The following is a 16,076-nucleotide window of genomic DNA, read 5'->3' as shown; positions in this document are numbered from 1 at the left end:
TGATATTTAATGTCTGAGTGCTGAGCAAAGTGAAGTAAATGAAGTTGAGATGTAGAAATGACATTGGCCAAGTTACCAGGGCATTAACCTGCAGAGATTTTAAAGCAAGTAACATTTGACATTAAGGAACATAAGAAAACAAAAAAGTCTAGAGTTGAGAAAAGACCTATCAAAGTTTATCCCTCAATTACACTAACTGACCTGTCATAATATCCAACTGTATTTTGAACATCCCCAATGTTTTTGCCACTAATTTCCTGCCAGGCAGGTTCAGATCATCTCTCTGAGTAAAGCATTGTTTCCTGATGGGTTTAGGCTTACTTCACTAATTTTTGTTTTATCCTACTTTCCCAGGTTACTTTCAAGCAATGATATGAGTTTGCTTTACCTATAACACTTCATAGAATCATAGAAATTTACAGCACAGAAGGAGGACATTCGGCCCATCGTGTCTGTGCCAGTCAAAAAAGAGCTATCCAGCCTAATCCCGCAATCCAGCTCTTGGTCTGTAGCCTTGTAGGTTACGGCACCTCAAGTGCATATCCAAGTACTCTTTAAATGAGTTGAGGGTTTCTGCCTATATCACCCTTTCAGGCAGTGAGTTGCAGACCCCCACCACCCTCTAGGTGAAAAAATGTCTCCTCTACTCCCCTCTAATCCTTCTGCCAATCACTTTAAACCTATGCCCCCGGGTTATTGACCTCTCTGCTAAGGGAAATAGGTCCTTCCTACCTAAGCCCCTTATAATTTTATATACCGCAATTAAATTTCCCCTCAGCCTCCTCTGTTACAAAGAAAACAACCCCAGCCTATCCAATCTTTCCTCATAGCTAAAATTCTCTAGTCCTGGCAACATCCTTGTAAATCTCCTCTGTACCCTCTCTAGTGCAATCACATCTTTCCTGTAATGTGATGACCTGAATTGTACCCAGGATTCCATCTGTGGCCTAACTAGTGTTTTATACAGTTCCAGCATAACCTCCCTGCTCTTGTATTTTATGCCTTGGCTAATAAAGGAAATTATCCCATATGCCTTCTTATCCACCTTATCTACCTGTCCTGCTACCTTCATGGATCTGTGGACATGCCCTCCAAGGTCCCTCTGTTCCTCTACACTTCTCAGTATCCTACCATTTATTGTGTATACCCTTGCCTTGTTTGCCCTCCCCAAATGCATTACCTCACACTTCTCCGGATTGAATTCCATCTGCCACTTTTCTGCCCACCTGACCAGTCCATTGATATCTTTCTGCAGTCTACAGCTTTCCTCCTCACTATCAACCATAAGGCCAATTTTTGTATCATCTGCAAACTTCTTAATCGTGCCCCCTACATTTAAGTCTAAATCATTCATATATACCACAAAAAGCAAGGGACCTAGTACTAAGCCCTGTGGAACCCCACTGGAAACAGCCTTCTAGTCACCAAAACGCCTGTCGACCATTACCCTTTGCTTCCTGCCACTGAGCCAATTTTGGATCCAACTTGCCACTTTCCCCTTGGATCCCATGTCTGTCATGTAGGACCTTGTCAAAAGCCTTGCTAAAATCTATGTAGACTACATCAAACGTGCTACCCTCATCGACCCTCCTTGTTATCTCCTCAAAAAACTCAGTCAAGTTAGTCAGACACGATCTTCCCGTAACAAATCCATGTTGATTGTCCTTAATTAACCCGTGCCTCTCTAAACACTTGATATTTTATATGCTTTAATTGCCTGCCTTCTCGGCTGTCAGGCTTAAGCATCTCTAATCATAGAGTCATGGAGTTATACAGCACGGATAGAGGCCCTTCGGCCCATCGTGTCCGCGCCGGCCATCAAGCCCTGTCTAATCTAATCCCATATTCCAGCATTTGGTCCGTAGCCTTGTATGCTATGGCATTTCAAGTGCTCATCCAAATGCTTCTTGAATGTTGTGAGGGTTCCTGCCTCCACAACCCTTTCAGGCAGTGAGTTCCAGACTCCAACCACCCTCTGGGTGAAAAAGTTCTTTCTCAAATCCCCTCTAAACCTCCCGCCTTTTACCTTGAATCTATGCCCCCTTGTTATAGAACCCTCAACGAAGGGAAAAAGCTCCTTAGTATCCATCCTATCTATGCCCCTCATAATTTTGTACACCTCAATCATGTCCCCCCTCAGCCTCCTCTGCTCCAAGGAAAACAAACCCAATCTTCCCAGTCTCTCTTCATAGCTGAAGCGCTCCAGCCCTGGTAACATCCTGGTGAATCTCCTCTGCACCCTCTCCAAAGCGATCACATCCTTCCTGTAGTGTGGCGACCAGAACTGCACACAGTACTCCAGCTGTGGCCTAACCAGTGTTTTATACAGCTCCATCATAACCTCCTTGCTCTTATATTCTATGCCTCGGCTAATAAAGGCAAGTATCCCATATACCTTCTTTACCACCTTATCTACCTGTTCCGCCGCCTTCAGGGATCTGTGAACTTGCACACCAAGATCCCTCTGACCCTCTGTCTTGCCTAGGGTCCTCCCATTCATTGTGTATTCCCTTGCCTTGTTAGTCCCTCCAAAGTGCATCACCTCGCACTTTTCCGGGTTAAATTCCATTTGCCACTGTTCCGCCCATCTGACCAACCCATCTATATCGTCCTGCAGACTGAGGCTATCCTCCTCGCTATTTACCACCCTACCAATTTTTGTATCATCAGCGAACTTACTGATCATACCTTTTACATTCATATCCAAGTCGTTAATGTAGACCACAAACAGCAAGGGACCCAGCACCGATCCCTGTGGTACCCCACTGGCCACAGGCTTCCTGTCACAAAAACAACCTTCGACCATCACCCTCTGCCTTCTGCCACTAAGCCAGTTTTGTATCCAAAGTGCCAAGGCACCCTGGATTCCATGGGCTCGTACCTTCTTGACCAGTCTCCTGTGGGGGACTTTATCGAAGGCCTTACTGAAATCCATGTATACCACATCCACTGCGTTACCCTCATCCACACGCCTAGTCACCCCCTCAAAAAATTCAATCAAATTAGTCAGACATGATCTTCCCTTGACAAAGCCATGTTGACTACCCCTGATTAATCCTTGCTTCTCCAAGTGGAGACTAATTTTGTCCTTCAGAATTTTTTCCAATAATTTTCCTACCACTGATGTTAGGCTCACTGGCCTGTAGTTTCCCGGTTTTTCCCTACTCCCCTTCTTGAATAATGGTACTACATTAGCGGTTCTCCAGTCCTCTGGCACATCCCCTGTGGCCAGAGAGGTTCTGAATATATGTGTTAGAGCCCCCGCAATCTCCTCCTTTGCCTCACACAGTAGCCTGGGATACATTTCGTCCGGGCCTGGGGATTTATCCAATTTTAGGCCTGCTAAAACCGCCAATACCTCCTCCCGCTCGATGTTAATATGTTCGAGTATATCACATTCCCCCTGCCGTATTTCTATGTCTACATCGTCCTTCTCCATAGTGAAAACAGATGCAAAAAATTCATTTAGAACCCCTCCTACATCTGCCGGCTCCACACACACATTGCCATTTTTGTCCCTAATGAGCCCTATTTTTTCCCTAGTTATCCTCTTACCCTTAATATACTTATAAAACATCTTAGGATTTTCCTTTATTTTGCTCGCCAGTGTTATTTCATGGCCCCTCCTTGATCTCCTAATTTCTTTTTTAAGTATCCCCCTGCACTTTTTGTACTCCTCTAGGGCTTCCTCCGTCTTTAGCCTTTTGTATCTGCCAAAAGCCCTCCTTTTTTTCCTAATCCATTCTCGTATATCCCCTGACATCCGAGGTTCCCTGGAGTTCTTGGAACCACCCTTGACCTTTACGGGAACATGTTGCCATTGTATGGTCTCAATCTCCCTTCTGAAAGACTCCCATTGCTCCGATGCGGATTTTCCTACAAGCAGCTGATCCCAGTCCATTTTGGCCAGATCCTGCCTTATCCTATTAAAATCGGCCTTCCCCCAATTTAGAACCTTTATTTCCGGCCCCTCCCTGTCCTTTTCCATGACCACCTTAAATCTCACCGAATTATGGTCACTGTCACCAAAGTGCTCACCTACTAGCACTTCTTCCACTTGGCCGGCCACATTCCCTAGAATTAGGTCCAGTAACGCCCCCTCTCTTGTAGGACTTTCTACATGCTGGCTCAAAAAGCTCTCCTGGATGCACGTTAAGAATTTTGTACCCTCTAAGCCTTTTACACTCTGAGTATCCCAGTTAATATTGGGGAAGTTGAAATCCCCCACTATGATTACCCTATTATTTGCACAATTTTCTGAGAATTGTCTACATATCTGTTCCTCTATCTCCCCCTGACTGTTTGGGGGCCTATAGTACACTCCCATCAAAGTGCTTGCCCCCTTTTTGTTTTTAAGCTCCACCCATATGGCCTCATTAGAGGAACCTGCTAATATATCATCCCTCCTTATGGCAGTAATTGATTCTTTAATTAATATTGCGACCCCCCCTCCTCTTATACCTCCCCCTCTGTCTCGCCTGAAGATTCTGTACCCCGGAATATTGAGCTGCCAGTCTTGCCCCTCCCTCAACCATGTCTCTGTGACAGCAACAATATCATACTCCCATGTGTTTATCAACACCTTCAGTTCATCCACCTTATTCGCAAGACTCCTTGCATTAAAATAGATGCCATCCAGCCTTGCCCTTACATATTTGCCCTGTCTTCCAAGCTGACTTGTTTTTTTCTCTATATTTGGCTGCACATCACCCCCTATTGTAGCTCCACTCTGTATCCCATCCCCCTGCCAAGTTAGTTTAAACCCCCCACAACAGTGCTAGCAAACCTCCCCGCAAGGATATTTGTCCTGCTCTGGTTCAGGTGCAACCCGTCCGACTTGTACAAGTCCCACCTTCCCCAGAAGCAGGCCCAGTGATCCAGGAAACTGAAACCCTCCCTCCTGCACCAACTCTTTAGCCACGCATTCATCTGTTCTATCCTCCTATTTCTATACTCACTAGCCCGTGGCACTGGGAGTAATCCAGAGATTACAACCATTGAGGTCCTGCTCTTTAATCTGCTACCTAGCTCCCTAAATTCTTGATGCAGGACCTCATCTCCCTTCCTACCTATGTCGTTGGTCCCAATGTGGACCACGACCTCTGCCTGCTCACCCTCCCCCTTGAGAATGCCCTGTAGCCGCTCAGTGACATCCATGACCCTGGCACCAGGGAGGCAACAAACCATCCTGGAGTCACATTTACGGCCACAGAAACGCCTGTCTGTTCCCCTTGCGATAGAATCCCCTACCACTATAGCTCTTCCACTCTTTTTCCTCCCAGCCTGTGCAGCAGAGCTACCCCTGGTGCCAGGAAGTTGGCTGCTGCTGCCTTCCCCTGATAAGTCATCCCCCTCAACAATATCCAGAGCGGTATATTTGTTTGAGAGGGGGACGGCCACAGGGGACCCCTGCACTGCCTGCCTGCTCCTCTTACTCTGCCTGGTGGTCACCCAATTACTTCCTGCCTGTACAACCTTTACCTGCGGTGTGACCATCTCACTAAATGTGCTATCCACGATGTTCTCAGCATCGCGAATGCTCCATAATGAATCCATCCGCAGCTCCAGTGCCGCAATGCGGCTTGTCAGTAGCTGCAGCTGGATACATTTCCCGCACACATGGTCGTCAGGGACACCGGAAGGGTCCCTGATTTCCCACATAGAGCAGGAAGAGCATAATGCGGGGCTGGGCTGTCCTGACATGACTTACCCTTTAACTAATTAATTCAAATTAAATGAATCCCACCAATTTCACTTCAATTAAAAGGTATACTCAAGGGCCCTTGCTGAACAGCAGTCCCCCACTACACAACAGAGACCCGAGAATCCACAAACTCTAACCTTAGACAAATTCAGCAGGAAAATACTCACCAGCCAATCACTTACCTCTTCCTTGGTGACATCCCACTTGGATTACTTTTTGCTTCTTATTTATCTTAGGTCCAGGAGTTAAGTCCCTGAAAACAAAATATAAAATCGAACCTACCCTTTAAATTCCCTCTACCCCCCAAAAGGTTAGAGGAGGTGGGAGGGTGGGAGTCACTACTAGTGTAGTGTCTCGGGTTTAGCAACCGCTCCACCTATATACGGGTACCAATGAATTGGCCCCGCCCCCTGCCTTTGAAAAAGCCCGCGAAGCTCTTTCCCCGCTGGGGAAAAAGACTCACGCAGTGAGTTTAATTACTCACCTCAGGCCTCCGCTGCTCCTTTTATCGACTCGCCGCCGCTCCAACCAGGTCCGCTCCTCCTTCCCCACTGCCGACCGCTCTGTGGGAGAGAGAAAGAAAGGCTCCTCCTCCGCCGCTGTCGACGCTGGTCTGAGGCCTACTTGAGCCTCGGGGCTCCCTTTATCGACTCGCCGCCGCTCCCGCCGCTCCAACCAGGTCCGCTCCTCCTTCCCCGCTGCCGACCGCTCTGTGGGAGAGAGAAAGAAAGGCTCCTCCTCCGCCGCTGTCGACGCTGGTCTCCTTTCTCATATCTCATCCCCATTACATCTGGGTGAGTCTTGTTGCTCTTCTTTCCACCCTTTGCAATGTACTTATATATTTTTGTGGCATGGTGATCAGAACTGAACACTGCGCTAAGTGTTCTCTGATCGACGTTGAAAGGCTCAACTATAACTTTGGCTCTTGTACTGCCTATATATGCTAGCTTTTTAATTGTTTCAACACATTGGGCTGATGTTGAAAGTGACATGTCTACTCCCCGTCTCTCTTTAAAGTCTCCCTATGCTAATTCAATTGAATTCGATTCATGTACATTTACAACTTTTTTTTTTAACTATACATTACATTACACTGTTAGTTTATTTGTCAGTCCAATTACACGATAGATCTAGAAACACAGGAAATAGGAGCAGGAGTAGGCCATTCGTCCCTTCGAGCCTGCTCCGCCATTCAGTATGATCATGGCTGATCCTCTATCTCAATACTATATTCCCGCTCTCTCCCCATACCCCTTGATGCCTTTTGTGTCTAGAAATCTATCTAGCTCCTTCTTAAATATATTCAATGACTTGGCCTCCACAGCCTTCTGTGGTAGAGAATTCCACAGGTTCACCACCCTCTGAGTGAAGAAATTTCTCCTCATCCCAGTCCTAAATGTCCTATCCCATATCCTGAGACCGTGAACCCTCGTTCTGGACCCCCCCCCCCAGCCAGGGGAAACATCTTCCCTGCATCCAGTCTGTCTAGCCCTGTCAGAATTTTATATGTGTCAACGAGATCCCCTCTCATTCTTCTAAACTCGAGTGAATACAGGCCGAGTCGACCCAATCTCTCCTTGTACGACAGCCCTGGCATCCCAGGGATCAGTCTGGTGAACCTTCGCTGCACTCCCTCTATGGCAAGTATATCCTTTCTTAGGTGAGGAGACCAAAACTGCACACAATACTTCAGGTGTGGTCTCACCAAGGCTCTGTATAACTGCAATAAGACATCCTTGCTCCTATACTCAAATCCTCTTGCAATGAAGGCCAACGTATCATTTGCCTTCCTAACTGCTTGCTGCACCTGCATGTTTGCTTTCAGTGACTGGTGTACAAGGGCACCCAGGTCCCCTTGTACATCAACATTCTCCAATCTATCACCATTTAAATAATACACTGCCTTTCTGTTTTTGCTTCCGGAGTGGATAACTTCACATTTATCCACATTATACTACATCTGCCATGTATTTGCCCACTCACTCAACTTATCTAAATCGCCTTGAAGCCTCTTTGCATCCTCCTCACAACTCACGATCGCACCTGGTTTTGTGTCGTCAGCAAACTTGGAAATATTACATTTGGTTCCCTCATCCAAATCATTGATATATGTTGTGAATCGCTGGGGCCCAAGCACTGATCCCTGTGTTACCCCACTAGTCACTGCCTGCCACCCCAAAAAAGACCCATTTATTCCTACTCTCTGCTTCCTGTCTGTTAACCAATTTTCAATCCATGCCAGAATATTACCACCAATCCCATGTGCTTTAATTTTGCATACTAACCTCTTTTATGTGGGACTTTATCAATGGCCTTCTGAAAATCCAAATAAACCACATCCACTGGTTCTCCCTTATCTATTCTACCAGTTACATCCTCAAAAAACTCCAGTAGGTTTGTCAAACATGATTTCCCTTTCATAAATCCATGTTGACTTTGTCTAATCCCATTGATATTTTCTAAGTATCCTGTTATCACATCTTTTTTAATAGACTAGCATTTTCCCTACTACTGATGTTAGGCTAACTGGTCTGTAGTTCCTTGTTTTATCCCTCCTTTTTTAAATAGTGGGGTTACATTTGCCAACCTCCAAATCTACAGGAACTGTTCCATAATCTATAGAATTTTGGAAGATGATAACTAATGCATCCACTATTTCCATGGCTACCTCTTTTAGTACTCTGGGATACAGATAATCAGGTTCTGGGGATTTATCGGCTTTCAGTCCCATTAATTTCTCTAGCACTTTTTTTACTAATACTAATTTTCCTCAATTCCTCTTTCTCACTAGTCCCTTGGTTCCCTAGCATTTCTGGGAAGTTATTTGTGTTCTCTTCCGTGAAGACAGAACCAAAAGTATTTGTTTAATTGCTCTGCCATTTCCCTGTTCCCCCATTATAAATTCTCCCATTTCTGACTGTAAGGGACCTACATTTGTCTTCACTAATCATTTCTTTTTACATACCTGTAGAAGCTTTTACAGACCACTTATGTTCCTCGCAAGTTTACTCTCATACACTCTTTTTCCCTTCTTAATCAATCTCTTGGTCCTTTTTTGCTGAATTCTAAACTGTTCCCAATCCTCAGGCTTGCTACTTTTTCTGGCAACTTTATATGACTCCTCTTTGGATCTAATACTATCCTTAATTTGTTTTGTTCGCCATGGTCCAAATCCTTTTACAAATTTTTAGCTGCATCCTCTATCTCTGCTGCTTTCCCTGTTTTTATGTTAGAAAATTTGACAAATCATAGTTTGTTTCTGTATCCAGGTGCCTTGCGTGGATTAGAATCAACATGGGTCCAAGCATTTGTCCTTTCATTGCTACATTCAGCACCATCTCTCCCTCAGTCTGACAGTGCAGCCTGATTCATATTCTTTATTTTTTAACTAGTTGCTCATTCAGTCCCATATTCCATCCTGGATTTGTTTGGTTTTTGGCTTAATTAGAAGTCTTTCATGTGCACCTTTTGTGTAACGCATTCACAAAATCCAAATGAACTGTATCATGCGAAGTTTCACCATCCAATTTATCTGTAACATTCTCAAAAAAGGCAGTTATTTGTTGGACAAGATCTTCCCCTTCTAAATCTGTGTAGGCAGTTTCAAGTTCTTGCTATATAGGTGGTACTCCTACCCCTTAAATGTGTCAACCATTTTACTGTGTACAGTTTTGGTTGCTTTGCCTAAGGAAGGATATACTTGCCTTAGAGGGGGTGCAACAAAGGTTCACTAGATTGGTTCCTGGGATGAGAGGGTTGCCCTATGAGGAGAGATTTAGTAGAGTGGGCCTGTATTCTCTGGAGTTTAGAAGAATGAGAGGTGATCTCATTGAAACGTATGAAATTCTTAGAGGGTTTGACATGATGCTGAGAGGCTGTTTCCCTTGGCTGGAAAATCTAGAAGTAGGGGTCACAGGCTCAAGAAAAGGGGTTGGCCATTTAGGACCAAGATGAGAGAAATTTCTTCACTCAGAGGGTTTTGAATCTTTGGAATTCTGTACACCCAGAGGGCTGTGGATGCTCAGTCGTTGAGTATATTCAAGACTGGGATTGATAGATTTTTGGACACTGAGAATCAAGGGATATGGGGATAAGGCAGGAAAGTGGAGTTGAGGTAGAAGATCAGCCATGATCTTATTGAATGACGGAGCAGGCTCATGGATCCATATGGCCTATTCCTGCTCCTATTTCTTATGTTAAGTACACAGAGGAAGATCCTGCAATCGATTCCATCATTTTACTTGTATTGAGATAATGGGCCTGTAGTTGCTTGGGTCAGATTAGTTGCCATTTTTTAAGTATAGGTACTACATTTCCCTGATTCCAGTCCTGTGAAACCTCTCCTGTGCTGATTGAATCCTCATGACAATACCTAGTTACCCCACAAATTTAATCTCCAGTCTCCTTCAGCATTCTAGAATGCTCCAGGAGATTTGTTAAATCTTAAGCTCCTTTTAATTTATCAAGTGCCTCTCTCACACTGACATCAGGATCTTCTAGGATATTGAGTGCAATACAAGACTTGGAAGGCAAGTTAGTGTTTTCCTCTCCTGGTAAGTACTTATAGAAAATATTAATTTAATGCTGTAAATCAGGAAATGTTCACTTTCAAATAAAATTTGTGACATTTGATTACAACCGAATATTGTGAAACTTGGTTGATGAAAATTTCAGATGCCACATTAAGCCAAGACTCATCTGCCTGTTGCAGTTGGTTCAGTTGGATATTAAAAATCCCGTGGCACTTTTAAAAGACGAGCAGGGGGTTCTCCTTGTGGCCTGGCCTGGCCAACATTCCTCCATCAACCAATACAACCTGAAAATGAGCTAGCTGCCCATTCTTCTCCTTGATGTTTTTAGGATCTTGCTGTGCAAAAAATGGTTGCCACATTTACCTTCACAGGTCACTGCACCTTAGAGACAAACGCTGTGGAAACACAAGTCTGTATTTTAGTTACGAGGAAGCTGCAGAAAGTTTTTTTTTCATTCGTTCATGGGATCTGGATGTCGCTGGCAAGGCCAGCAAGATGTTACAAGCATTAAGGATTAATGAGAATATATGAGTGGGTATAAAAGGCATTAAAGTTGAATGGTGCAGCAAATATCAAAGTGTTAATGGTAAAATAATTGGGACACTGCCGTTTGAATAATATACTAAAGACTGTCTGATAGATGCTAGGAAAAAATTAAGTTGGTCATTCTAGATTAACTCTTCTGTATTTGTGAGAAAAGGCTAATTGAATCCCATCTGTCTAGAATTCTTTAAAATTTGTTTCCTTGTTCTTGAATGTACATGGTAAATGCAATTGCAGAATTCTGAGATTAATTTGTATCACTGTCGCTAAACAGCTTGCATCAGGAATCTTAAAACGAAGGATAAAATGCCAAATGCTAGAGTCAAATGACACAAATCATATATAGAGGCAATCTTTAACTGGATTGTGATCCACGCACTTTTCAATGATTGTATAGAATTCCAGTGAAATAAGGCCTTTCACATCTGGCTGATGTGCTGGAACCTCCACTGATGATGTGCTTTACTCCAACCAATTTGTGAGGTCACAATCTTTATCAGTACAAATTGGCAACCGATTTTTCAGTTTTTCTTTCAAAATTGCTAACCATTTTGTGTTGTATACAAGGTCTTGTTTCAGAATCAGCATTAGGAGGTGAAAACTTTGCCAGTACCATAGCTAAATCCTTGATCAGTTCAATCTAAGAAAATGCATATCAAATTTACTGAAAGATGTAAGCAGTTGCTGTAGCTTATCAAAGCATGCAATTGCAAAGCATTTCTGTGCTGTGTACCCTCTTGCTTTTTGGCTTGCTTGTTACAATAATTATTTCTCATCTAATATCTGCTTTGACATTCCCCACATGCTTTAGCATATGTGGAGCACTGAAGCAGAACATTACTGGCTGTTACTGCAATATAGGATTAGATTAAAGGCATGTTGAATACTTTCACTGACTTCTGATGACAGACAATCGCCATTTATTTTGAGGATAAATGTTAAACTGTGGTTCACCACAGAATAAACCTTGGAGTAATGTTGAACTACCATAGACGGTAGAATAATGGCATCTGCCCTTACAAGTTGACTTATTTTGTGGTTAAAAGCTGCTTTTCGTGATTGTATAAAGTAATTTGAATTTTTTTTGTGAAATGTATAAAATCTGAACTTATTTCCTTTGGTTGTACAAAGTATATTGAGAAGGAAGGTGAGAGCAGATTAATTCCAGCCTGAGATCTGGATGTGGTTCTGCATTCAATGTCACTTCTGTTATTGACAGCAGAGGAAAACTGTAGGCTTTAACGAGGGAGAGTAGTGCTTCAATAGCTGAAGATAGGAGACAAGAAATATTGAGAGTAATAGAATGTATTTTGCCTCTTCATGTCGAATTTAACAAAGAAGGATCAAGAGAAAGCTGAGTTTGATAGTATGAAAGGAGATGATGAATTGGAGTAAAAATGAAATGGTGATTTATGAAAAAGAAGACAGACATTGAATGAAAGAATAACTTAGTGAGGAAAAGGCAATTGAGTGGAGGGGCTCAGAGATAATGTATGTGGTTGACTGGACTTTCATCCTCTGGCTCAAACTGGTACCATGGCTCAATACGGTAGATCAATGGAGAAATGGCTTCAGGTATTTACTCCTGTCCTATAAATTACACTAAGCCGACATATATAGCCAACGTAATGTCCATACGGTTGCTGTAATTATTCTTTTGTAAGTTCTTTTGCTCACTGCTTGTTCTTTCATTGGATTCCCTTGGGGGATTTGGCAATGCTGTACTGCCACAATTGATTTTTTTTGAAGAGTAGGGCGCAGCTATTCAATTTGTTTTGCTCAAGATGTTTTGGTGCGTTTCTGTTCTGGGAGCAACAAACCAGTAACTAGAATCTAAATGCAAGCAACACAAAGCCCAAAGCAGCAACTGCTTTACTAGATCTAAGGATGATGCTATCACAATCCATCCATGTTGATAGTTGAATATATCAGCTGAGCTGGGCTTAGAGGTCTTCAGCTAGAACTTTTGCAGTTGCAGTGCCAACACAGTGCTGACACTGTTTGCAGTTTTTTTTTATTCGTTCATGGGATGTGGACGTCGCTGGTGATGCAGGCATTTATTGCCCATCCCTAATTGCCCTTGAGAAGTTGGTGGTGAGCCGCCTTCTTGAACCGCTGCAGTCCGTGTGGTGAAGGTTCTCCCACATTGCTGTTAGGAAGGTAGTTCCAGGATTTTGACCCAGCGACGATGAAGGAACGGCGATACATTTTCAACATGGGATGGTGTGTGACTTGGAGGGGAACGTGCAGGTGGTGGTGTTCCCATGAACCTGCTGCTCTTGTCCTTCTAGGTGGTAGAGGTCGCGGGTTTGGGAGGTGCTGTCGAAGAAACCTTGGCGAGTTGCTGCGGTGCATCCTGCGGATGGTACACACTGCAGCCACTGTGTGCCGGTGGTGAAGGGAGTGAATGTTTAGGGTGGTGGATGGAGTGCCAATCAAGCGGGCTGCTTTGTCCTGGATGGTGTCGAGCTTCTTGAGTGTTGTTGGAGCTGCACTCATATAGGCAAGTGGAGAGTATTCCATCATACTCCTGACTTGTGCCTTGTAGATGGTGGAAAGGCTTTGGGGAGACAGGAGGCGAGTCAATCGCCGCAGAATACCCAGCCTCTGACCTGCTCTCGTAGCCACAGTATTTATATGGCTGGTCCAGTTAAGTTTCTGGTCAATGGTGACTCCCCAGGATGTTGATGGTGGGGGGTTCGGCGATGGTAATGCCGTTGAATGTCAAGGGGAGGTGGTTAGACTCTCTCTTGTTGGAGATGGTCATTGCCTGGCACTTGTCTGACGCGAATGTTACTTGCCACTTATGAGCCCAAGCCTGGATGTTGTCCAGGTCTTGCTGCATGCGGGCTCGGACTGCTTCATTATTTGAGGGGTTGCAAATGGAACTGAACACTGTGCAATCATCAGCGAACATCCCCATTTCTGACCTTATGATGGAGGGAAGGTCATTGATGAAGCAGCTGAAGATGGTTGGGCCTAGGACACTGCCCTGAGGAACTCCTGCAGCAATGTCCTGGGGCTGAGATGATTGGCCTCCAACAACCACTACCATCTTCCTTTGTGCAAGGTATGACTCCAGCCACTGGAAAGTTTTCCCCCTAATTCCCCTTTACTTCAATTTTACTAGGGTTCCTTGGTGCCACACTCGGTCAAATGTTGCCTTGATGTCAAGGGCAGTCACTCTCCCGTCACCTCTGGAATTCAGCTCTTTTGTCCATGTTTGGACCAAGGCTATAATGAGGTCTGGAGCCGAGTGATCCTGGCGGAACCCAAACTGAGCATCGGTGAGCAGGTTATTGGTGAGCAAGTGTCGCTTGATAGCACTGTCGATGACACCTTCCATCACTTTGCTGATGATTGAGAGATGACTGATGGGGCAGTAATTGGCCGGATTGGATTTGTCCTGCTTTTTGTGGACAGGACATACCTGGGCAATTTTCCACATTGTCGGGTAGATGCCAGTGTTGTAGCTGTACTGGAACAGTTTGGCTAGAGGCGCAGCTAGTTCTGGAGCACAAGACTTCAGCACTACAGCCGGGATGTTGTCGGGGCCCATAGCCTTTGCTGTATCCAGTGCACTCAGCCGTTTCTTGATATCACGTAGAGTGAATCGAATTGGCTGAAGACAAGGGGGCAAGCAACCTTGGACCTGGTCCTGTGTAATGAGCCAGGATTAATTAATAATGTCCTAGTTAAGGATCCCCTTGGAATGAGTGACCATAACATGGTTAAATTCCATATCCAATTAGAGGGTGAGAAGATTGGTTCTCAAACAAGCGTACTGAGCTTGAATAAAGGAGACTATGATGGTATGAGAGCGGAATTGATTAAAGTGGACTGGGAAAATAGATTAAAGGGTAAGATGGTACATGAACAGTGGTGTTCATTTAAGGAGTTATTTTACAACTTTCAAAATATATATATTCCACTGAGGAAAAAAGGGTGTAAAAGAAATGACAGCCATCCGTGGCTAAGTAAAGAAATTAAGGACAGTATCCGACTAAAAACAAGGACATATAAGGTAGCCAAACTTAGTGGGAGGATAGAAGATTGGGAAGTCTTCAAAAGACAGCAAAAAGTAACTAAAGGATTGATTAAGAAAGGGAAGATAGATTATGAAAATAAATTAGCAAAAAATATAAAAACAGATAGCAAGAGTTTCTACAGTTATATAAAAAGAAAAAGGGTGGCTAAGGCAAACGTAGGTCCCTTGGAGGATGAGACCGGGAAATTAATGGTGGGAAACATGGAGATGGCAAAAATGCTGAACAGATGTTTTGTTTCAGTCTTTACGGTAGAGGACACTAAGAATATCCCAACACTGGACAAACAGGGGGCTCTAGTGGGGGAGGAGCTAAATACGATTAAAATCACTAAGGAATTGGTACTCAGTAAATTAATGGGACTCAAGGCGGATAAATCCCCTGGACCTGATGGCTTACATCCTAGGGTCTTGAGGGAAGTGGCAGTAGGGATTGTGGATGCATTGGTAATAATTTTCCAAAATTCTCTGGACTCAGCAAAGGTCCCGGCAGATTGGAAAACTGCTAATGTAACACCGTTATTTAAAAAGGGTAGTAGGCAGAAGGCTGGAAATTATAGACCAGTTAGCCTAACATCTGTGGTGGGTAAAATTTTGGAGTCTATTATTAAGGAGACAGTAATGGAACATTTGGATAAACATAATTTAATAGGACAAAGTCAGCATGGCTTTACGAAGGGGAAGTCATGTCTGACAAATTTGCTTGAGTTCTTTGAGGACATAACGTACAGGGTGGATAAAGGGGAACCAGTGGACGTAGTGTATTTAGACTTCCAGAAGGCATTCGACAAGGTGCCACATAAAAGATTATTGCTCAAGATAAAGAATTACTGGATTGGGGGTAATATTCTGGCATGGGTGGAGGATTGGTTATCTAACAGGAAGCAGAGAGTTGGGATAAATGGTTCATTCTCGGACTGGCAACCAGTAGCCAGTGGTGTTCCGCAGGGGTCGGTGCTGGTGATCAAGAAGGCCAATGGAATGTTGGCTTTTATTGCTAGGGGGATTGAATATAAAAACAGGGAGGTATTGCTGCAGTTATACAAGGTATTGGTGAGACCGCACCTGGAATACTACATACAGTTTTGGTGTCCATACTTAAGAAAAGACATACTTGCTCTTGAGGCAGTACAAAGAAGGTTCACTCGGTTAATCCCGGGGATGAGGGGGTGGGCATATGAGGAGAGGTTGAGTAGATTGGGACTCTACTCATTGGAGTTCAGAAGAATGAGAGGCGATCTTATTGAAACAT

General features: G+C 44.0%; 1 protein-coding gene across 3 annotated transcripts in view; it reads left to right on the top strand.

The window, feature by feature from the left end:
• nudcd1 (NudC domain containing 1) overlaps positions 1-16,076 on the top strand; it is a 113,241-nt gene that overhangs the window by 34,511 nt on the left and 62,654 nt on the right. The gene's annotated exons all lie outside the window — the stretch shown is intronic.

The sequence above is a fragment of the Heptranchias perlo genome, chromosome 3, assembly GCF_035084215.1.
Source record: "Heptranchias perlo isolate sHepPer1 chromosome 3, sHepPer1.hap1, whole genome shotgun sequence".
Classification (NCBI taxonomy): Eukaryota; Metazoa; Chordata; class Chondrichthyes; order Hexanchiformes; family Hexanchidae; genus Heptranchias; species Heptranchias perlo.
This window is presented reverse-complemented; position numbering and strand designations above follow the sequence as displayed.